Source organism: Protopterus annectens, chromosome 2.part0 (assembly GCF_019279795.1).
Source record: "Protopterus annectens isolate FY-2018-M chromosome 2.part0, PAN1.0, whole genome shotgun sequence".
In the NCBI taxonomy this organism is placed as follows: Eukaryota; Metazoa; Chordata; order Ceratodontiformes; family Protopteridae; genus Protopterus; species Protopterus annectens.
Window position 1 is genome coordinate 1,704,358,216 of NC_056728.1, and position 22,866 is coordinate 1,704,381,081.

Genomic DNA, 22,866 nt, shown 5'->3' on the forward strand with positions numbered 1-22,866 from the left:
TTTGTCAGCAGGGCGGAAAACAATAGTTTCACCTGCTTGAAAATCACACAAAGCTTGCCATTCAGATTTGTTTAAATTATGAAACCTTGAATGTGAAGAGCCATTTAGAAAAAACTGTCCATCATTCTCACACATACGGCAAAATACTTCAAGGGCTGGATCAAAAACGGGTACAAAACAACTTGGCTTTTTATACAAACATTGATTAGTCTGATTTGTAAAAATTGTTAGCATAATATTCCTAGCAAATAATTTAATATCTAACACAATGTCCGTTAAAAGCATACCAGTGGCAGGAATAAACGTTTAACCCTTCTGTAATAGTGAAAGCTCCGCTTCAGTTAATATTCTAGATGACAAGTTATGAACCAATTGTTCAGTTGTACCTGCCACATCTTCATCGTTTGATGTGACTTGAGTCTCTTTCTATTTATGTTGAGAAAGAATTAAGGTGTTTGGTGGATTTTTCTACAACCATTTTTGGGGATTCCAAACTATTTTTAAGGGAGCTATTTCTATGTGTAGAGCAACGTCAAGATATGGAGAATGTATATTTTTTTGATTCTGGATGTACAGTCTCTTTTCACATCCATACCTAATGATGTCTTGGGTTCCTACATATTTATTTGAAAGAACTTAGTAATTTTAGTGATGAGAAGATTGTTTTGATATGTTCCCTTGTAAACTTGATTTTAGGACATAATGTGTTCTTATTCAATGGAGTTTATTATTGGCAGAAACAGGGTATAGCCATGGGCACACCCTGTGCTGATGGTTATGCAAACTTAATTATGTCGCATTGGGAAGAGACATATGTCCTAAAAGGCAACAGATTTTCTGAACACACATTTTTCAAGAGATTCGTGGATAACCTTTTTCTGTTATGGATTGGACATGAAGAAGGCTATTCCAGCATTTATCGAGTATTTACATAGTACAACTTCTTTCTTAAAATGTACCTTTAAATGCTCCAGGTTGGTCATGGATTTTTTAGATGTAGAAGTCTTTAAGATGGAAGATAATAAGATTAGCTACCAGACTTTACAGGAAACCCTGTCGTACAAATACAACATTGAAAAAGAGATGCCATGCACCCATCTAGGGTGTTTAGAAATGTATTGAAAGGCCCCAGGGTATGAGAATGTCGAGGTTAAACAGTAAGGAAAGCACTTTTGATTCTAACCTAACTACCCTTACACAAGAGTTTAATGACAGGGGTTACGGGACTAAAAAAGTGGAAGGCATGGTCAGAGAAGTGAGAGTTCTGAGGAGAAGTTCAGCTCGACCTTATTTTTAAGGTAATGTTGTCACTGGTAACTATGAGCAGACCATCAATAATAATAATATTAATAGTCAACTTTTTGATGCAGTATGCCAACAATACTGGCATTTTTTGCAATATAATTAAAGAGAATTGGCCAGTCCTGTTATCATACAAGATCAATAACATTGTAGGACAGCATCCACATTTTATCTTTAAGAACAAACAATCTCTAAAGAGATTATGTTCTGGTAGAAAACGAGGTGTGAAAAGACATATACCGGGGAGGAACAGTACCTTGTGGTGAATGTAATTTTTGTCAGCATATAGACAGCAATAGGAGGTTTGTACATCCCACCACCAAATAAGTGTTTGAGTTTAAGGTTAATGCTGATTGTTCCACTGTAAATGTGGTTTATATATAGCTTGCTGTTCAGCGTGTAAATGTTTTTACATAGGCAAAACCAACAGGATGCTAAAGGACAGAGTTAGAGAACATCTATTGGCTATAAGAAATAGAGATAATAGGAATGGCCTAGCGGAATACGTGTATGAGGAAGGGCATCTACATCAGTTTAAGTTTAGAGTACTAGAGTGTTTACGTTTTGGGGAACGTTTAGGAGACCTTAAGACCATTACAGAACATGAGACTGGATGGATTGTTAGATTTCAAGCAGATGTACATCCAGGGTTAAATGGTTATGTACCTTTAAAACCAATTCTTAAAGCTCGTTGTTTATTTAAATAGCTTCAGTGGTAATTAAATGTGACTGATTTTATTTGTTGTATTGACTATATAAGAGCTGTTGGTTTTTAATTGCTTTATATTGGTCTGAAGAAGTGCAGTTGGACATGAAAGCGCTCATCTTTGAAATAAAACTTTTTTTCTTCTTGCTGTTGTCTGTCTAGAAAAGGTGTATTATGAGCTGCTTCAGGTGGTCACTCCTAAATCATCTGCAGTGCCTCTTGTGCTGGTTGCTTTGTTAGACAACTTTATAGCTGCTTCCAAGTCTCCTGATTCTCAGCCTCCTGTTCCAAATAAACCTGGCAGGTTCTATAAGGTTCTTGAAGATTGTCAGTTCTTAATGTGTCCTCCTGCTGACCCTGCTGTAGTATCAGTCTCGTCTGACAAGCCTTTTAAACTTTTGCTCTCTTCCAAGTTTCTGCCTTCAGTTAAGGATAGTAGGGCAGTGGAGAGACTCTGTTTATATGTACTGTTTCTACTTTGGTCTTTTGGGTCATCAGTTACCAGACCCATATAACCAGATATGCTCTGGCCTTTATTTCTGACCTCCCTGACTCTGAAGCAAAGTATTCTGCTCTGTTTTGGGTTCTACTTCTCAGGTTCCTCCTCTGTGTCAAGCATAGCTATGATGCTGCTGATGCTTCTTCCAGAGCTGCTGCCTTTAGGTCTGTCATGAGGCATTATTCTTGGCTTCACCTGCAGCCATTACTTGAAGACATTCAGGACAAGTTGCTGGATGCTCCTTTGGACAGTAAAAATCTCTCTGGGACTGCTGCTGCTGTGTTTAATTCTCCAAGAAAAAGGTAAAGCTTTGCAGGACCTTAAACATATTTTTGTTTTTCCTGTCCCCAAGTTCCAGAGGAACTATCCTACTAGGACTGCTTTTGTTCGCAGGCAGTCTCAAGCCACTAAAGGCAGGGAGGGTGGTAAGTGAGCTCCTCCTGCCAAGTCTTCTCAGGATGGTGTGGCTCAGAAGCCTCTCTTCTGACATGTTTGCTTTTCATTGGCATCTTGCCCCCTCCTCCCAACCCTTGGCCAGGTGCCCTTGTCCCTTTAGCTCTCCCTCTGCATTCCAAATTGGCATCTCATCACCGTGATTTCTTGGGCTCTTCATAGAGAGGAAGTCTCTCCTTCTGTTTTGAGGGATTTGATAACCTCCTCTGGAACAACACCTTCATTTCTCAGAGGTCTTTTGGGTCCCCGATGGGCCAGGAAGCTATGCATCCTGTCCTTCCTTCCCAAGTAGGAAAGCGATTTTACTCTAAGATGTTCCTGATCACTGAAAAGGAGGACACTTAGAAATCTATTCTGAATCTCTACTTGCTCAACACCTTTCTCAGTTTGTTCTTTTTGGATGCTTACTCTTCAAACCATGTTTCTTCTTGTACTACCCCAAACTTTTCTGGTGCCCTTGGATCTGAAGGATGCTTACATTCATATTCCTATTCACCCTTTTTTTCAGGAAGTTTTTACGTATCTCTGTTTCTTCCTCTCATTTTCAGTACTCTGCTTTGCCCTTTGGCCTCTCTACTGCCTCAAGGGTATTCACAAAATGCCTAGCTCCTGTGATTGCCTTTTGCAGGCTCCAAGGCATTTAAATTTTTCCTTATCTAGACAACCTGTTACTTTATATGCCTTCTTCCCATTGCCTGTTACAGGATCTGGAGTTCCATATCTTACAAAGTTTTTCGTGTTCACTATCCACTTCCAAAAGTCTGTCCTGACTCTGTCAGAATCATGTGTATCTGGATTGCAAGATTCAAACAATGCCAGTGTTGGCCTCTCTTCTATCTCCAAAAGTTCTGTTCTTGACAGCTTTCTGTGTCTTTTTTTTCCCTTTGCCTGCTATTCCATCCAGACAATTTCTTCAAACCCTGGGATTCATGGCTGTTCTATTCCATTGCTCACTCTTACCAGGCTGCACATGCAGAAGCTTCAGTGGTCGTTGGTTGGGTCATGTTGGCTTCAGCATTGCAACCTTCTGGATTTCAGAGCTTCTTTCCTTCCTTGTCTAAAGTGGGAGTTTAAGTGGTGGAATCAGCAATTTAACCCCGACCCAGGCCTGCTCCTTCAGCTTTCAGCCTCCAGTTCCTTCTCAAGAACTGTTTACTTATGCTTCAGAAATGAGGAGGGGAGCTTCCTGTGGCCACCTGAAAGTCCAAGGTCTCTGCCCCCCCCCCCCCCCATCAGAAGTCAGACCATGTCAGCATCAAAGAGGTGAGAGCTCTGATTCTGGACCTTCAGACTTTTCACCCCATGATCTCTCCCCAGGCCCTCTGAAGGTTTGCGCAGGCAACACCACAGTGATGTGGTATGTCAAAAAGTGGAGGGGGGGGTCGGAGGCACAGAGTCTTACCTTCTCTGCAGGTTGGCTCTTCAGGCCAAGGATCTGGTTGTCTGTTATCTATTATCTCTCCAGGCAGTCTGTATTCCTTCATAGCACAGTCAAGTGACAGATTATTTGAGCAGGTCCAAAACACAGGCTCACAAATGGATGCTTCACAGGGATGTGTTTCTGGACAAAGTCCAGTTAGTGGGTTATTCCTTGGGTAGATCTTTTTGCTTCATTTCTGAACAGTCAGCTCCCTGTTTTTTTTCTGTTCCATAGTGCCATGCTATCTGGTGTGCAATGTAGACACCTTTTTCTTTTCCATGGAAGGGGATGTTTCTATATGCCTTCCCTCCTCTTCCCATACAGTCCTGCAGAAGATTCAGCTGGACTCCCCAGAAATCTTGCTAGTGAGTCCCTTTTAGCCAAGACAGCAATGGTTCCTCCTCTTAATGGATCTGGCCAGGGGCAGTCACCACAAGTTACTTCATTGGTTGGACCTCTTCACACAGGACAAGGCGTCTTTCATCCATCCTCACTTGTCTACTCTTCAGCTGATATTTTGTGTGGTAGTGTTTTGATCCCTTTTCTGAGGACGTGCTCAGGGTTTTACAGGAGACCAAAACTGCAACCAGAAAGTTTTATTTGTCCAAGTGGAAGAGATTTTCTGTCTGGTGCCATGCTCATAACCAGGACCCTTTTTCAGTGGGGTCCCTCTGGTTCTCTCCTATTTGTGTGAGTTGCTGCAGTCTCAATTGGCCTATTAGCCTAGTATGAACCTATGAACCTATCTGCCCTGGGGCAATTATAAGCCTAGCCCGATTCTGTATGGCTTACTCCACCCCTTGATTTGAGTATACTGTGCCCTTTTTAAGGTTTAGTTTACTGTCCCTCTGTCTAATAGTGACACAGGAGTAATCCCTGGGACAAATCTACGATCCCCCATCCACTTATCGAGATTCTTCTTGAAGAGATTCAGTGAGGTGCTCTGCCTCACATGAACTGGAATTCTATTCCAGAGTGAAGGGAGCCTCTGGGTTATGAACCTGTCCCTCCAGCAAGTTCTATTTATTTCTGTGCTGAGGTTCAAGTCCCTCAGTGTGGCTCTAAGGGATTTAGATTTACTGAGGTGGAGCATGTCCATTAATTCTGGATTTGTATGTCAGGCATAGATCGCCTCGAAGTAGGTGGTATGCAACTGAGTAGAGCTGGAGTTTTTTTAACCAAGCAGCATATGGCATCTGTTTGAGACCCTTGATCCTCTTGGTGAGATACTTTTGGGGTCTTTCTAATTGCTGCAGGTGTCGGGTAAGGTACATCCCAAAAGGGGCATTGTATTCTATGATGGGCCTGATGAGGGATGAGGGGCATGATTACCTCTCTTGATCTAGATGTGAAACCCTTCTTGATGAGGTGGGCTATGTAGAAGGTCTTTCTAACCACTTTGGCAGTGTGGTTTTCAAAGAAGAGATTGCTATCAACTTGGGTCCCCAGGTCCCTAATAACTTTCTCTGTACTTAATGGGTTTCCGCCTATGTGGTAATTTGTGGGCACATTGTTTTTGCCAAAGGGTATGACTATACATTTTTTGGCATTTAGCTTTAAACCATGGCGCTGGCACCAGTTATCTGTCTCTGTGAGACCTTTTTGAAGGATGTTTGTGTCAGCTGGAGAGTTGATTATGGCGCCCAGTTTGCAGTCGTCTGCGAACTTGGTGAGCCATAGTCCTCCCACGTTTGCCTGTACCTCAGAAAAGTATATACCGAACAAGAGTGGTCCCAGGACAGAACCCTGTGGGACGCCACTTGTGACCGGTTTCGAGTCTGACATGGCTCCAGCAACTCTCACTCTGTGGGTTCTGTCTTTGAGCCAGTTTGCGACCCATCTTGTGACATAGGGGTTTATATTTAAGCTGGATAGCTTATCTATGATGCCCAAGTGGGGTATTGTGTCAAATGCCTTTGCAAGGTCCAGATAGGCTGTGTGGACTACCTTCCCTTCATCTATGGCTTTGGTGACTGTTTCAAAGAAGTCAACCAGGTTCAAAAGGCAGGATCTGCCCTTGACAAAGCCGAACTGGGTAGGATCTAGTGTCTGTAGGTCCCCAATGTCTTTGTTTATGAGCTCCATGATGATCCTCTCCATAGCCTTGCAGATTAAGCTAGTCAGGCTTATGGGGCAATAGTTTCCAGGGTCCGTAGAGGCTCCACCTTTGTGGAGTGGGACCACTGTTGCTGTACGCCATTCTGTGGGCACATATCCTGTAGTGAGGCTGAGATTGTATAGCTGTTTTATTTGAGGGATTAGTTCCTCTTGTAGTTCATGTAGGACACAACCTGGGACGCCATCTGGTCCCATGGAAGCAGTGTTTTTTGCTTTGGAGAGGGCAGCCTTCACCTGAGCATCTAAGATGTTTGGGAGGCAGACCTCTGCCAGGATAGATACTTGCTCTTTTGGGGGGGGGGGGTGGAGAAGTTTGCACTGAACCTGTCTGCCAGGATATTGGCGATGTCTGTGGGTTCAGTGTATTTTTTGTCATTTAGAATCAACTCGGAACAAGTCTGGGGGTTGCATCCCAGGTTTCTAACATAACTGAAAAAAGCCTTATGATGGTCTTTGGTGTCCTGTGCAATTTTTCTCTCTAAGCTGGCCTTGGAAGATTTTGAGGGATCGTAATTTTTTGCTAGTACTGATCAGAGATGCCTTCCCTATTAGGGATTTTGCTCTATCATGTAGTAGCTTCCTCCTTCTGTTGTACAGTTTATTTATGGCAGGGGTCCACCAGACTGGACGCCTGCCTTTGGATGATTGGGTCTTGGTTTTGTTTGGGATAGCATGATCCATGCATTCCTGGAGATGTCCGTAGAATGCATTTATATAGGATTCTGCAGTTTGGGCCGTAGTTTCCACTGGCCCTGGGGCCTTGAAGGATTCCACTTCGGTTTTGAGAAGTGAGAAGTTCGCTTTTGAGAAGTTTTCCACTGTGGTTTTCTGGGCTGGGGGTGGGGTCGGGATGTGGACATCCAGTGAAATTAATTTATGGTCTGATCTTACCAATGAGGGATGTACTTCTGGTGTGGAGCATAGAGTCCCCATTTTGGTAATGATCAGGTCTAGTATGTTGTCCCCTCTTGTGGGAGTGGTGACTAGTTGTTCCATAGCATTTGAGTTTATAATTTCCAGGAATCTTTGGGCTAAGGTGCTGGGGCTTGAGTAGTGCTCCCAGTCAATGTTTGGGTAGTTGAAGTCGCCCAATAAAATGGTGTTCGGAGAGATCTTCATGTTCTCCAATATTTTCAGGAAAGCAGAGTGGGATTCCTGACTTTGAGAGGGTGGTCTGTAGGATGCTATAAACTGAAAAGCAGTCTTGCCCACTGTTAGTTGCACATGGATGGTCTCCGATACTTCGTGCAATGCCACTAACCTGGAGGTGTGGATATCCTTGATAAATATGGAAACTCCCCCTCCTTTTGTGGTTCGGTCCGGGTTTTGGGGCCGAAAAGCATGATTTGAGGTATAGCCTGGTAGTGCTGGGGTGCTCTCTGGAGCCTTGAACCAGGTTTCTGTTACTGCACAGATATCGATGTTCTCTATACTGAGGAGAGCTTCGAGTGCGTGCATCTTGAGGTTAAGACTTCTGGCATTTAGCAGCATTACCCTTAGTTTCTTGTTCCTTGTGCTGTCTATGGTGGTGGGTTTGACTTTTTGAGCCTTGCCTAAAAAAGGCACTATGGGGGTGGCAAGAGCCTTTGCCAATATCCGAAAGCCCAGTGGTGACAGGTGCAAGCCGTCCCTAGCGAAGCAATGTGGCTTGTCGAGCATGTCATCCCAGGCTGACAGACACTGGATCCCCTTTGAATAACACCAAAATTTTAGCCAATTGTTAAAATCGATCATTTTGTCTTTGTACTGTGGCATCATTCTAGGTGAGGGTAAGATGCTGCTCAAGGTCAGGGTCATACCAGCCTGGGCTACATGATCAGAGAGCTCCTCTATGTCTCTTTTCATGTAGTCCAGGGAGGTACGTCTCAGGTCATTCACATCAGCATGTACAATGACTGAGTCATATTTGTATTTGCTTTGGAGTGACCTGAGTGCTTGCGTTATGTGTCGGATCCTAGCATCCGACAAGCAGCTCACCGTGACCTTCTCTTTATTCAGCCTGGTGAGCGAGACGTCAGTGTGTCTGACAGTCACCTATAACAAGAGTATCAGGTGTGTTATTCAGCCTTAAAGGCTGTGGCTGCTTAGCACACTGACTTTGTGGGTTATGTGTTGTGTGTGTTTTGTTTTGAGGTGGCGTTTGCTTGGATGTCTGCTTTGGAGGTCTCTGTTGCTTAGGTAGATTTTTATTTAGAGCCTCCGAGTATGTTTTTGTGTATTTATGTGTTTGGTTCGCTGATGTGGTGGGACTATGTGATACTGGAATTGTGTTGTGTGAGGTTACCTTCTCCTCCTGACTGGTTACACCAGTTTTGAGATGAGAGAGCTCAGCCTCCAGTTTGGCTAAATAGTTGCATCTCTCACATATATTTGAACCTGTTTGGAGGAGGAGAGGGTTGTCCGTGTACATGAGACAGTTGTAGCATTGCCTCAAAATTCCCAGATTCACCAGCTGGACTGGAGAGGAAACCATTGACTGACCTTTGGACATGCTAGAGTAATAGGGAAACTGAATTTAAGACGGACCAATAGAGGACAGGGTAATCGTAGAGAGTATAAGAGTAAGTAGTGCTTATGGTTTAATAGTGCTAACTTGTAGGATTACTTAATTGGACCAGTGAAGGGCCTTAGAATGAGAATATGGTGTTTAAATTGAGAGATAGCAGTTCTAAGGGAAAATGTGAAGAGCAGACTTTGTGGAGCCAGGAATAGTTTAAACCCAATTAGGCGGCGCTGCCCGCTGTTGCGCTATGCACAAAAACGAGAAAAACCGTGCAAAAGAGGGTTTTAAGAGAGGAAGATGAAGGAGTTTTGGAATTGACCCAAAATTGCCAATAAAACTACAGTTTCAAGTTAGTAACCACTCCCACAGTAAAGGCCCATTTTTCAGCTATTTCTGCATGTCTGCCCTTGAATCCTCCTTTGGTTTCTCGCTTTGCAGTCAAACAATTTCTTAAAGGTGTCCTGCATTTTAGGCCCCCCCAAGAAAGCCTATTCCTCCTCCTCGAGGCCTTAATTTTGATTTAGAAAAAACTGAGTCTGGCTCCTTTTGACCTTGCAAGTTCAGCTTCTCTGCAGCAGTTATACCTGGAAGACTGTCTTACTGCTTGGTGGGTTTCACTTCAGGCCCTTGCAGCCATCTCTTCCTTTTTTTTTTTTTAGTTTTTCCACAGGGACAGGGTGTCCCTTAGTACTGATCCTCCTTTTATGTCCAAGGTTGTTAATGAGTTGCCTTTGAATCAGGCAGTTCAACTCCCTTCCTTTTTTCCTTCTCCTTAATCTGCCAGTGAAAGAATTGAATTTTCACCGGTATTATTTGGATAAAAGTAAGGCCATTCATAAGTCTAAGCAGCTTTTTGTTTAATTTCCTCTCAGGACATTGTGTTTGGCTGTTTCTAAGCAAACTATCTCCTCCTGGATTTCTAAGGCCATTTCTTTTTGTTCTTTTCATGGCAAGTGTCTGTCTACTTCTGTCAGAGCTCACTGCACTAGGGCTGTTGCCTCTCTGATGCTTTCTTAAATGGGTTGGACACCAATTCCATCGTTGAAGCTGCTACTTGGTCTTCAGTGCATACCTTTACTAAGCAGTATAAACTGGTTTCTAGGGCCAGAGCAGGATTTGCTAGGGCCATACTGCATGGGTTCTTTGAGGGCTTTTACCAGCCTTCCACCCCCCAATCCTTTTCTTGAGCTTTTTTATTCTCCTTAAGGTGAAGAATACGGCAACAGTGATATGAAAGACATAGCACAAGTGTGTAAAATCTTACAATAACAGTAGATGTTCTCTTCACTATTGCAGTATTAGCTCCTTCCCTCTTCCTCCTGTTTTTTGGTTTTGTTTTGTTTTTCCTCCTGACCAAGGGTCAACCTTTTACATCTGCATTTTCTACTTCTGAATGTACATAGCCTCCTTTGTCCTATGGAGACTGTTCTCTTCTTGGGTAATTCAGTTCTGGGCAACTGTATTCATATGTCACCTTTTTCCTCTGTGTCCTGAATGGGGAGCATACATGTGACGTACAGTGCATACAAGCTCTAAAGGCTTTGGTATACTGGACAGATGTTGGGATTTCCTTGGCAGGAGATCCCCAAGGTGAAGAATACTGCAACACTGAAAAGAAAGACCTCTGCTGTTGTGGTAAAATTTTATACAACTGTATTTTCCATGAATCACTTTGCCTGACTTACAAGCAATATTTTTCAACAGGTAAAACCCTTCGAGACGAGCAGAAATACTAGACCAAAAAGAACTGACTGGAAGAGGACTAGATACCCATATGTGTGGGAGAAGGATTAATTGACTACTTCCTGTATTCAGCCTACAATGCCTGTGTCCTGGTAGGTCTGTCTTTATGCAATTCCAAAGAGGTTGAAGCTTTTGAGAGTATATTATAGAGAGAGTGCCTTTTCTATGCGTTCACTTCATTGAGAGGAGCTGTGGATTGCCCAGTAGTCCTTAGAGACCTGTAATCTGTGACGGACTTAAGCTGCAGAGCAGTGTGCCCTAACTTGCAAGGAAAGGTGAAAGCCAGGATAAGCAGTGCAAGTGCTTAACCAGAAAGAAGTCTGATAGGAAAAGGGCTAAACATCTGTTTTTGTAAGGTGAGGAGGATTAGCCAACTCTTTCTCTGCAAACACTTGTTAGTCTGTTTTCTGGTAAATCTCATTCTTCTTGGTCAGCTTCCAAGGGATCTGAACTTTTGAAAATATATTCTGATTGTTTTTAAGATGTTCTTCGTGTTTCACTGTTGCAGTCATTACATTTGGGTTATCTGCCTGCAGGTAGCCCTCAGCCGGCCTGAATATCAAAGTCTTGGGTCCTGCGTTGGATGCTGTCTCATCTTCCGTGACGTAAGGTAGTCAGGGGTATAAAGCATGCAGCCGACACCATTACATCAGTCTTTCTTGCCACGTGGTGCCCGAAGCAGAAGCAGTTCACAAGTGCCAGTCGTCCGACTCCTGAAATTTTCGATGTTCTTCATACCACATTGCTGCAGTCCTAACACTTGGGTAGTCCGCTGTCCCAGTCGGCCCGAATACCAAAGTATATGGCTGACGTTGGTCAAGGCGCATTAGTCTGACGTCAGGACGTCAGGGTACAAATGCGCATGACCGACGTCATATCCTCAGTCTTTTTTGCCGCATGGTCCGATGCAGAAGCAGTTTTGCAAGTGCAGGTTGGCGTTCTGAGATTTTCCGAAGTCGGAGTTTCAGACCGAATCCAAATTGGCTAAGTACCCCGTTGGGGATTATTTTGGGTTTTTCTTGCCTCAGTATTTTACCGGATGTCAGAAAAAGTGAATAACTGTATTTCTTGTGGGAAACAGATACCTCATAGGGATTACCATACCTTGTGTATACCTTGCCTAGGGGCCTGAGCACAACGTTGTTGGCTGTCGCTCTTGTGCTAGATTTAACAAACGCACTATAAAGAGAAGATTAGATTGTGCCAGGTTAGTTTTTGGGAAGCGGTGTAATTATAAAATGCCGCCGGATGCTCCGCCCGCTTCAAAAAGCGCAAGGACAAAACAGCAAAGCCTAGGCTGGATGAACCGTCCGTCCCGGACGTCGGTTCTTTAGAGGGCTCGGTGGAGCCAGGGGTTCAGCCAGAAATTTCTTTGGAATCCCAGGGAGAGACTTTATTACTGCAAGATGTGACCTCTCAGGAGGTAGGCCAGGCGGAAGGGGCTTCTCAGGTAGCTGTTCTTCCCTCCCTTCCTAAGGTGGTTAGGCCCTCCTGCTGTTTCCAAGGCTTCTCCCAGGGGCAGGCCAGGTTTTGTTTCAGGAGTTACCCCTAGTTCTTCAGGGTCTGTACCTAAGAAGCATATGCTTAAGATGGCAGAAGATTTGATTACAATGATTAGAGGTTCTATGCCCCTCCTGATAAGAGGCCTAGGGTGGAACCTGAGCTTGGGAGTTTTGAGCAGTGTTCGGATGCTTCTGAGTCTTGACTGAAGACTTGTAGGAGTATTCTCCTTACTCTGATTCTGATGTAGATGATTCTACTCCTTCTGCTTCTCCTCCTGAGGATTTTTCATTTTCAGAGACTCTTCATTCCATGAGGGAGCATTTTAAATGGGAAGGTCAGGATTTCTCTGATTCCAGGAAAAGGCTTAGGAATTTTGTTTCTACCCCAGCATAGGCCTTTAGCTATACCTCCTGTTCTAGATGTGGTAGAGGATGTTTTTGCAGAGGCTTCTCTGAACCCTGACTCTTTGCCTCCTGCTCCAGTTAAACCGGATAGATATTATAGGGTGCCTGAAGCTCATAAGTATCTTTTTAAGAGTCCTAGGGCAGACCCAGAAACTGTTTCACAGGGGCCTAAAGGTGTTAAGGCTTCTGTTGTTAAAAATCCTGTTCCTCCAGATAAAGAGGCTAGGGCTTTGGATAGATGGGGAAAGAAAGTGTATACTTCTTCCACTTTGGCCATGAGAGCTTTGAATTGCCAGTTACACATGTTGAAATACCAAAATTATCTCCTTTCACAATTAAAGTCTAAGGTAGATGCTTTGGCGGAAGGTATTGAGTGTAAAGAGTTGCAGGATTTAGTTCATGTTTCTGAACAGGTGGGTAAGCATTCTTTGCAATGTGGTTTTGATGCTGTGCAGGCCTCTTGAGGGTGGCTGCCACTGGTTCGGTTCTTCGCAGGCACGCCTGGTTGAGGGATCAGAATTTAGCTGAGCATGTGAAAACAAGGATTTTAGATGCTCCTTTACAATCTGATGTGTTGTTTGGTTCGCCGGTGGAAGCAGTTCTAAAGAAAATGGAAGACAAGGCTAAGTCTATGCAGACTGTTAAAGATTTTTTGCAGGTTCAGCCTCCGAAGTTTAGTAGAAATTGGCCTACCAAGGGGTGGACATATCCTGCTTATGATTCCCAGTCTAGGGGTAGGTCTAGACGTGGTAGAGGCAGAGCTCAAGGTTCTTTTAGGCCTAGAACAGGGAGTTCACCTGCTCAGTCTTCTTGTGAGGGCAGGGGTCAGTCCTTTCATAAACAGACACAATGACCTGCCTTTTCAGCTGCCAGAATCTTCTCGGCTGGCAGCACCTTTGGGAGGAAGGTTGGCACTTTTCAAAGAAAACTGGAGTTTAATTACCCAAGACAGATGGGTATTGGATATCATTCACCACGGTTACAGGTTTTATTTCCATACCTTGCCTCCTTTCAAAGGCTTGCCAGACATTCCTCCTCAACAAAGGAAAGAGGCTCACAAGCAAATTTCTCTGTTGCTCCAAATAGGGGCCATTCAGCCGGTTCCTGTGCCAGAAAGGGGCCTAGGATTTTATTCTCGCCTGTTCCTAGTACCAAAAAGGGGAACACGTGGAGACCAATTTTGGATCTGTCTATCCTCAACACTTATCTGGACATTCCCAAGTTCAAAATGTTGACGTTACAACAGCTTTTACCTCTGCTGGGCAAAGATCACTGGATGGTAATTTTGGATCTCAAGGAAGCTTACCTTCATGTTCCTATCAGACTAATTTGCAGGAAGTATCTGCGTTTTCGAGCTGGGAATTCTCATTATCACTTCTCTGCATTGCCCTTTGGCTTATCTACTGCCCAGAGTATTCACAAAGGTTCTGGCTCCAGTGATAGCTTTCTTCAGGCTAAAAGGAATACAAATCTATCCTTATTTGGACGATTGCCTGATTCTGGCTCAAGGAAGGACGTGCTTCTTCAGCATTTGGAATATGTGATAGCAGTGCTAAGATGCCTAGGGTATTCTGTGAGCGAAATAAAGTCCAGTCTAGTACCCTCTCAAGACATGTGCTTTCTGGGTGTGAGACTGAATACAGCAACCCAGATGGCCTTTTTAACCCCGGACAAACAAAAGAATCTTTCTCTTTACTTCCATCAACTATCTCATCAGTCCGGGCTGACTGCAAGGACAGTCCTTCAAGCCTTAGGGTTCATGGCATCTTGTATTCTGGTACTTCCCAATGCCAAACTGCATATGAGGAAGCTACAATGGTATCTCAAAAATGTATGGACACAGCACTGCCAGGATTTGGACACTGTCATTCAAATAATACCTTGCATTCAAAAGGAATTTTTGTGGTGGGCTCAGGAATGTCACCTAAACAAGGGACTCTCTGTGACCCGGCCAGAGGCGAGTCAGATTCTAACGACAGATGCCTCAGACACAGCTTGGGGAGCTCATCTGAATGGAAAGTGGATACAAGACAAGTGGCCTGCCAGACTGCAGCATCTACATATCAACATGAAGGAGATGTTAGCAGTCCAGTTTGCATTACTGGCTTTCAAGGATTTACTTCTTCCAGGGCAGGTGTTGATTCTAACAGACAACACAACTGTCATGTGGTATATCAACAAACAAGGGGGAACAGATTCTTATCCTCTATGCAGGCAAGCAATGATTTTGTGGGAGACTGCGTTAAGCTTGCAGCTGAATCTTCAAGCAAGGTTTCTGCCAGGAGCACAGAACTCCTTAGCAGATGTGTTAAGCAGGCAAATCATGGATCCCCACGAGTGGAAACTGGATCTTCATGTATTTCAGACATTGACAGTGTCATGGGGAACTCCAGACATAGATCTGTTCGCTTCTCCACTAAACCACCAGCTGCCAAAGTTTTGCACGAAAAGGTTTCATCACACAGCCTGGAAAGTGGATGCTCTTTCTTTCAGTTGGAAAAATCTTCATGTGTATGCCTTTCCACCTCTGCCTCTCCTCCCAAAGGTACTTCTAAAGGTCAGACAAGACAAGCCAAGGATGATTTTAATAGCTCCGGATTGGCCTCGGCAGCACTGGTACCCATTGCTGAGGAGTCTGGTAAGGAAGCCTCCATGGCCCTTACCTTTGATTCCACACCTATTGTCTCAGAAGGACGGGCATCTGCTCAATGTCAAGCTTCACTCTCTTCTTCTAACAGCTTGGCATATTCTGTTTTGAACCATAGCAGGTCTCAGCTTCCTCAACAAGTTTTGAATGTGATTATGGAAGCCAGAAGACCTAGTACAAGGAAAGTGTACGCAGGAAAATGGAAGAGATTTTTATTTTGGTGTGCAGCAAAGGATTTGGATGTTTCTGAGCGAATTTGAGTGTGGCTCTTCAATATCTTACTGAGTTATTGGACAAAGGTTTGTCTTTCTCTTCCATTAAGATTCATGCTGCAGCAATTTCAGCTCACTATGATTGTGACCCACCATTGTTTTCTCATCCTTTGTTCAAGCAATTTCTTAGAGGGGCAAAGAATATAAGACCCCACGTAGAGCTCCTACTCCTGCTTGGGACCTCAATTTTGTGTTGGAGAAACTCACTCTACAACCTTTTGAGCCTGCAGCTACTGCTGAATTGAAATATTTGTCATGGAAGACTGCTTTTTTGTTAGCCATTACATCTGCAAGAAGGTTGTCTGAATTGCAGGCCCTTATGGCGGTTGAGCCTTTCCTGATTTTTCATAAGGATAGGGTATCTTTACGTACTAATCCTTTCTTTATGCCTAAAGTGGTTTCTAGTGTGGCTTTAAACCAAACTATTCATTTGCCTACCTTTTATGCAGATCCCCAAAATAAGGGGGAAAAGATTTTGCACACTTTAGATGTACACAGGCAGTTGCGTTATTATTTAAGCAGGACTAAGGATTTTAGGCAGTCTCAGCAGTTGTTTGTTTCTTTTGCTTTGAGTTCTCAGGGCAAGCCTGTGTCAAAACAAACTATTTCTAAGTGGATTGGGTTTTGCATTGCATTTTGTTATTCCCATCATGGCAAGGAGATTCCAGCTGGGATTAGAACTCATTCCACTAGGGCTACTGCCACTTCTACAGCATTTCTAAGGGGGGGTGGCAACTAAGGATATTTTGGAGGCAGCTACTTGGAGTTCAGTGCATACTTTCTCTAAGCATTACCACCTTCCTCTCTACTCTAAATCTAGGGCTGGTTTTGCCACGGCTATTTTGCAGGGCATGTTGTCAGCTCCTGCTTCCTTATGATTTGCCAGCCTCCCTTACCTCTGCTTTGGGATTCTACCCAAGTGTTAGGACTGCAGCAATGTGGTATGAAGAACATAGTACAGTTTTGTACCTACCATAAATGTAGATGTTCAAGATCCACATTGCTGCAGTCCAATTACCCTCCCTCCTTCCCTCTGTGTTTAGGGGTGGTTGTGTGGGTGTGGTTATACTCTTGTAAATTTGTATATATTGTCTATATATTTGGTGCAGGAGTGTGTGGTGTTTTTTGGTTTTAGCCTTATCTTTTTATGGTCTTCTGACATTTGGGGCAAGAAAAGACTGAGGATATGACGTCGGTCATGCGCATTTGTACCCTGACGTCCTGACGTCAGACTAATGCGCCTTGACCGACGTCAGCCATATACTTTGGTATTCGGGCCGACTGGGACAGCGGACTACCCAAGTGTTAGGACTGCAGCAATGTGGATCTTCGAACATCTACATTTATGGTAGGTACAAAACTGTACTTTTTCGAGTTTCAGAACAGAAGTCTTCAAAAAAGCTAAGTACCCCGATGTTCATCGTGTTACCCTGCTGCAGTCATCACACTTAGGTTATCCTGTCGTCAGGCAGTCACGCAGTCGGCCCAAATTCCAAAGTCTTGGTCTGGCGTCGGTTGCTGTCGCTTCTTCCCTGACGTCAGTGCGCCAGGGGTATATAAGAGGCATCCAACGCCATTTTCTTCAGTCTTGCCACACGGTGCCCAAAGCAGAAGCAGTTCGCAAGTGCCGGTCGGCCGACACCTGAGATTTTCGAATCGAATTTCAGTCCGAAGTCTTCAAAGCTAAGTACCCCATTGGGGAACCTTTTCTTGCCTCAGTCCAATGTCAGAAAAAGTTAACAATTGCATTTCTTGTGGGAAGCAAATGCCTCATAAGGACTTACATTCCTATTGTATACCTTGCCTAGGCCCAGACCACGATGTCACTGGTTGTCAGTTTTGTGCTAGGTTCAATAAGCGAACTATAAAGTGACGCTTTGATTTCGCACGACTACTTCGGTAGGAAATTTAATTACACTATGCCGTCGGAGCAACCGACTACCGGCGTGCATAAAAAATGCAAAGATAAAGACAAGCAGCCTAGATCCAAGCCAGACTCCGAGGCCTCGGCTGGGCTGGTCGCCTGTTCTCCGGTTTTCAGTGAGGCACCTACGCAGCCCCTGGCGACCGCAGAATTGGAACCCCAGCCCGCTTCGGATTCTTACTAGGCCGACGCAGCCATTTTCTTTAGGCCCTGCCAACAACATTGCAGCAGGAGAAGTCGGTGCTGTGGAAACACCTTCAGTCACAGAAGGTGTCTTCAGACCAGCTACTGTCACCATAAAATCCTATGCTAAGCTTAAGACTCCTCTAAAACCAAAAAAGACTGCACATCAGTCTCCAGTACAAGGCCCCATGCCTAAGAAAACAGATGCTTAAAATGGCTGAAGATTTGATTTCTTGGATCAAGGGTTCTCAACCCCAGACAAAAGGCCTAGACAAGAGGAGGATTATGCCTCCTCTGATCAAGTGTCTATTTCCTCAAGACTCCTCTGAGGAACAAGATTACTCCTTTCCCCCTTATGAAGATTCTGATGCTGAAGATTTCATTCCCTCAGCTTCTCCCCCTGAAGACTATTCCTTCAGGGAAACCTTGCATACCATGAGGGAACATGTCCACTGGGAAGGTCAGGACTACTCCGACTCAAAGAAAAGGCTCCAAGAGTTCTTTTACTCCCCCAGCACAAACCACTTGCTATCCCTCCAGTTTTAGACATTGTGGATGATGATTACTTAGAATCTAGTCTAAATCCAGCTTCTCTGCCTCCTGCTCCAGCCAAACCAGACAGATATTATAGAGTGCCTGACTCACACAAATTCTTTTACAAAAGCCCTGTTGCTGACCCAGAGATGATCTCACAGGGTCCCAAAGGGGCTAAGGCTTCTATGGCTAAAAATCCTGTACCCTCTGAAAGGGACTCCAGAGCACTAGATAGGTGGGGGAAGACGGTTTACACCTCAGCTACTCTAGCTATGATAGCACTAAATTGTCAATTTCACATGCTGAAATACCAGCAATTCCTAATGTCACAATTAAAACGAAAGATGAGCACGCACCCTCAACAGTCTGAATTCAAGGAAATGCAGGACGTGTTGCATGCAGCTGAACGGGTGGATTTGATTCCTTGGAATCTTCCTGTAGAGCAGCTGTTACTGGGTCTGTTATACGTAGGCATGCTTGGTTAAAGGAACAAACTCTGCCCGATCATGTTAAAGCAAAGTTATTAGATGTACCCTTACAGCAGGATGTCTTATTTGGGGTTAAAGCAGAAGAGGTTTTAAAGAAAATGGAGGATAAGGCAAAATCTATGCAGACGGTCAAAGATTTCTTACAGGTACAACCTCCACGCTTCAGCAGAAATTGGCCAACAAAAAATTGGTCCTTTCCAGCTTCTGACAGACCACAGAGGGGTAAATACAGGCGCCCAAGGGGCAGAGGTCAAGCACAAATCCCTTACAAACCTCGCCAATGGGACACTGCAACACAGAAGGGAGGAGAAGACAGGCCCCAAACTACTAGAAGACAAACTCAATGACTTAAACCTCAAACTGCCAAGCAAAGCTCTCTTGACAGCTCCCTTGGGAGGAAAATTAGCACTTTTTGCAGACAGCTGGCGCATCATCACAAAGGACAAATGGATCCTAGACATTATCTCATAAGGATACAGATTCCATTTCCACACCTTGCCAAGGATAAAAGGAATGCCAAACCTGCCACAAAATCAATGGGCAGAGGCACAAAAACAAATTACAACTCTCATGGACATGAGAGCCATTCAACTGGTGCATACACAGGAGCAAGACCAAGGATTTTACTCAAGGCTCTTGCTAGTCCCCAGAAAGGACAACGCATGGAGACCCATTCTGGATCTTTCAATTCTAAACACCTACTTGCAAGTGCCCAAATTCAAGATGCTAACACTACAGCAGCTTCTTCCCATGTTGGGCAAGAAGGCTTGGCTAGTAACGTTGGACCTCAAGGAGGCATACCTGCATGTCCCTATCAGACGGAATTGCAGAAGATACCTCAGTTTCATTGCAGGTTCAACCCATTACCAATTCTCTGCACTGCCCTTTGGCTTATCGACTGCGCCCAGGGTCTTCACAAAATGCCTGGCACCAGTAATTGCCTAGTGCAGACAGAGGAATTCAAATATACCCATACCTGGACGACTGCCTCATCCAAGCAGAAAGCAAGGACATTCTCCTTACAACATCTGGCGTTTGTAAAACACCTAAGTTGCGTAGGGTACACAGTAAACAAAAAGAAATAAAAACTAGTGCCCTCACAAAATAGGACATTCCTGGGTGCCAGCTTGAATACAACGGCCAAGATGGCTTATCTGACACCAGACAAACAACTACACCTAACTCAGTACTTCAAAATAATGGCAACAAAGACCCAACTCCCTGCAAGAAAAATTCTGCAGGCCTTGGGCTTCATGGCATCTTGCATACTACTAATACTATTTGCAAAACTGCATATTAGGAAATTACAATGGTACCTGAAAAGTGTATGGACTTGCCACAGCTTGGAAACAATGATACCTGTCATTCCCTGCCTTCAACAGGAGTTTCTATGGTGGTCACAGGCATGTCACCTCAACAAGGGTCAGCCTTTCACCTTACCCCCAGCCAGGCAAACTGTGACAACAGATGCATCGGACTATGCCTGGGGGGCACACATGGCAGGACAGTGCGTTCAAGGCATATGGACTACAGATCAAAGAAATCTGCACATCAATCAAAAAGAAATGCTAGCTGTACAGAATGCTCTGACAGTGTTCAAGGACCTCTTGCTTCCAGGACAGCTTATAATAAGTACAGACAACACCACAGTAATGTGGTACATAAACAAGCAAGGGGGTACACACTCCTACCTTCTATGCAGGCAAGCAATGACCTTGTGGAACACAGCACTGGCTTACCAAGTTCAATTACAAGCACAATTCCTGCCAGGAACAAAGAACACATTGGCAGACGACCCAAGCAGGAACATCATGGATCCCCACAAGTGGAAACTGGATCCACAAGTATTTGCAATGATAACTCAAACATGGGGGCACCAAGACATAGACCTGTTTGCCATACCAACCCCCAAAACTATCGGCTATCAAAATTTTGCACAACGACATTTCACCATCAAGCTTGGAAAGTGGACGCACTCTCATTCAGTTGGAAAATGTTGACAGTATGTGCCTTTCCTCCATTGCCCCTCCTCACAAAGGTGCTGCTGAAAGTCAGAATGGAGAGACCCTGCATGATACTCATTTCCCCAGACTGGCCACGCCAGCACTGGTACCCACTACTGAGTAACATGGCCCACGGCCCACCATGGATTTTACCACAAATTCCTCATCTGTGCACACAGCAAGACAGTCTGATTCTACACAGCCAGCTCAAAACCTTAAATTTGGCTGCATGGCAAATCACCTAAACAACCAGCCAGCTCCTCTTTTACAAGCTGTTACGGATGTCATTCTGGAGGCCAGGAGGCCCAGCACCAGGAAAGCCTACTCAGACAAATGGAAAAGATTTTGCGCCTGGAACCAAGCTAAAGGCCAAAATCCCCTTGAGCCGGACATACCTCAGATTCTACAATATTTAACTGAGATGTTACACAAAGGACTTTCTTTTTCATCTATTAAAATCCACACCTCCGCTATTTCAGCTCACTACAACACGGATCCTCCCTTATTTTCACATCCACTTCTAAGGCAGTACCTCAGAGGGGCCAAAAACTTTAGGCCTCCCAAGAGGGCACCAACACCAACTTGGGACCTCAACTTTGTTCTGGAAAAGCGCTGCCCCCTTTTGAGCCAGCTTTCTCAGCTGATTTAAAGTTTATATCATGGAAGACTGCCCTGCTGCTAGCAATTACTTCAGCCAGAAGAGTCTCAGAGCTTCAGGCACTAATGGCAGTAGAGCCTTTCCTCACTTTTCATCAAGACAGAGTTTCTCTACGAACTAACCCCTCCTTTATGCCAAAGGTGGTATCCAGTGTGGCTCTAAATCAAACCATCCATTTGCACACTTTCTTCCCAAATCCACAGAACAAAGGAGAAAGACTCCTGTACTCCTTGGACATTCACAGGCAACTACGTTACTACTTGGATAAAACTAAGGTTTTCAGAAAATCTGACCAGCTTTTTGTATCCTATGCTACAGCATCACAAGGAAAGGCTATCTCAAAACAGACCATTTCCAAATGGATAGGACATTGCGTACGTTTTTGCTACACCCATCATGGAAAACCAGTTCCTGCTAGCATAAGGCCCCACTCCACCAGGGCAGCAGCTACATCTACAGCCTTCCTCAGGGGGGTGCCAACCAAGGATATTCTGGAAGCTGCAACTTAGAGTTCAGTACACACCTTCACCAAACACTGTCACTTACCACTTTACTGTAAGACTAGAGCTGGCTTCGCCACTGCAGTTTTGCAGGGCCTTCTAGCCTCCTCTAACCCTGTTTGACTCCACCTCCCATCCTTAGCTTTGGGATTCAACCCAAGTGTGATGACTGCAGCAGGGTAACACGATGAACATAGTACAGTTTTGTACCTACCATAAATGTAGATGTTCGAGTGTGCACCTGGCTGCAGTCCAAGGTTTACCCTCCCTCCATCCCCTCTGACCTAACTGAAACCTTTCTATACCTTAAAATTTGATACAACCTTTGTGGTGTATTTGCTTATAGCTGGACGTATGTTTTGTTTGTGCTAAACTTTTATTATTAGTACTATCTACTGACCACCTTTTGGGGGGGGGGGGGCACCTGACATCTGGGGCAAGAAAAACTGAAGAAAATGGCGTCGGATGCCTCTTGTATACCCCTGGTGCACTAATGTCAGGGAAGAAGCGACAACAACCACCGCCGGACCAAGACTTTGGAATTCGGGCCGACTGTGGGACCGCCTGATGACAGGATAACCCAATTGTGATGTCTGCAGCAGGGTGTACACTCGAACATCTACATTTATGGTAGGTACAAAACTGTACTTTGGGGATCCTTTTTCTTGCTCTAAACCGATGCCAGTAAAAGTTAACAATTGTGTATTACCTGTGGAAAGCAAACACCTCATAAAGATTTTCATTCGTACTGCACTCCTTACTTAGGCCCAGAACACGACGTCCCTCGCTGTCGGTTTTGTGCCTTATTCAATCCTCAAACTATTCATCGTCTGTCCATTTTTGCAACAAACTATTTCGGTATTCTGTTTAATTATCCAGAAATGGCTTTGGTAAGCCATCCGATTACCGACATTCCGAAAAAACATAAAGATAAAGACGGAGACAGACCGCATAGGACCGGTACTCAGTGAGGCACTTTCACAGCCCCTGATGCCCACTACTTCAG

The 22,866-nt window shown here is 44.4% G+C and overlaps 1 protein-coding gene across 1 annotated transcript in view; it reads left to right on the top strand.

Moving 5' to 3' along the window:
- The window catches only part of LOC122793585 (solute carrier family 35 member E2A-like), a gene marked incomplete in the record, with an annotated part of 983,710 nt that overhangs the window by 182,882 nt on the left and 777,962 nt on the right, over positions 1 to 22,866 (top strand). The window contains 1 exon segment of the mRNA XM_044061755.1: positions 10,706 to 10,836.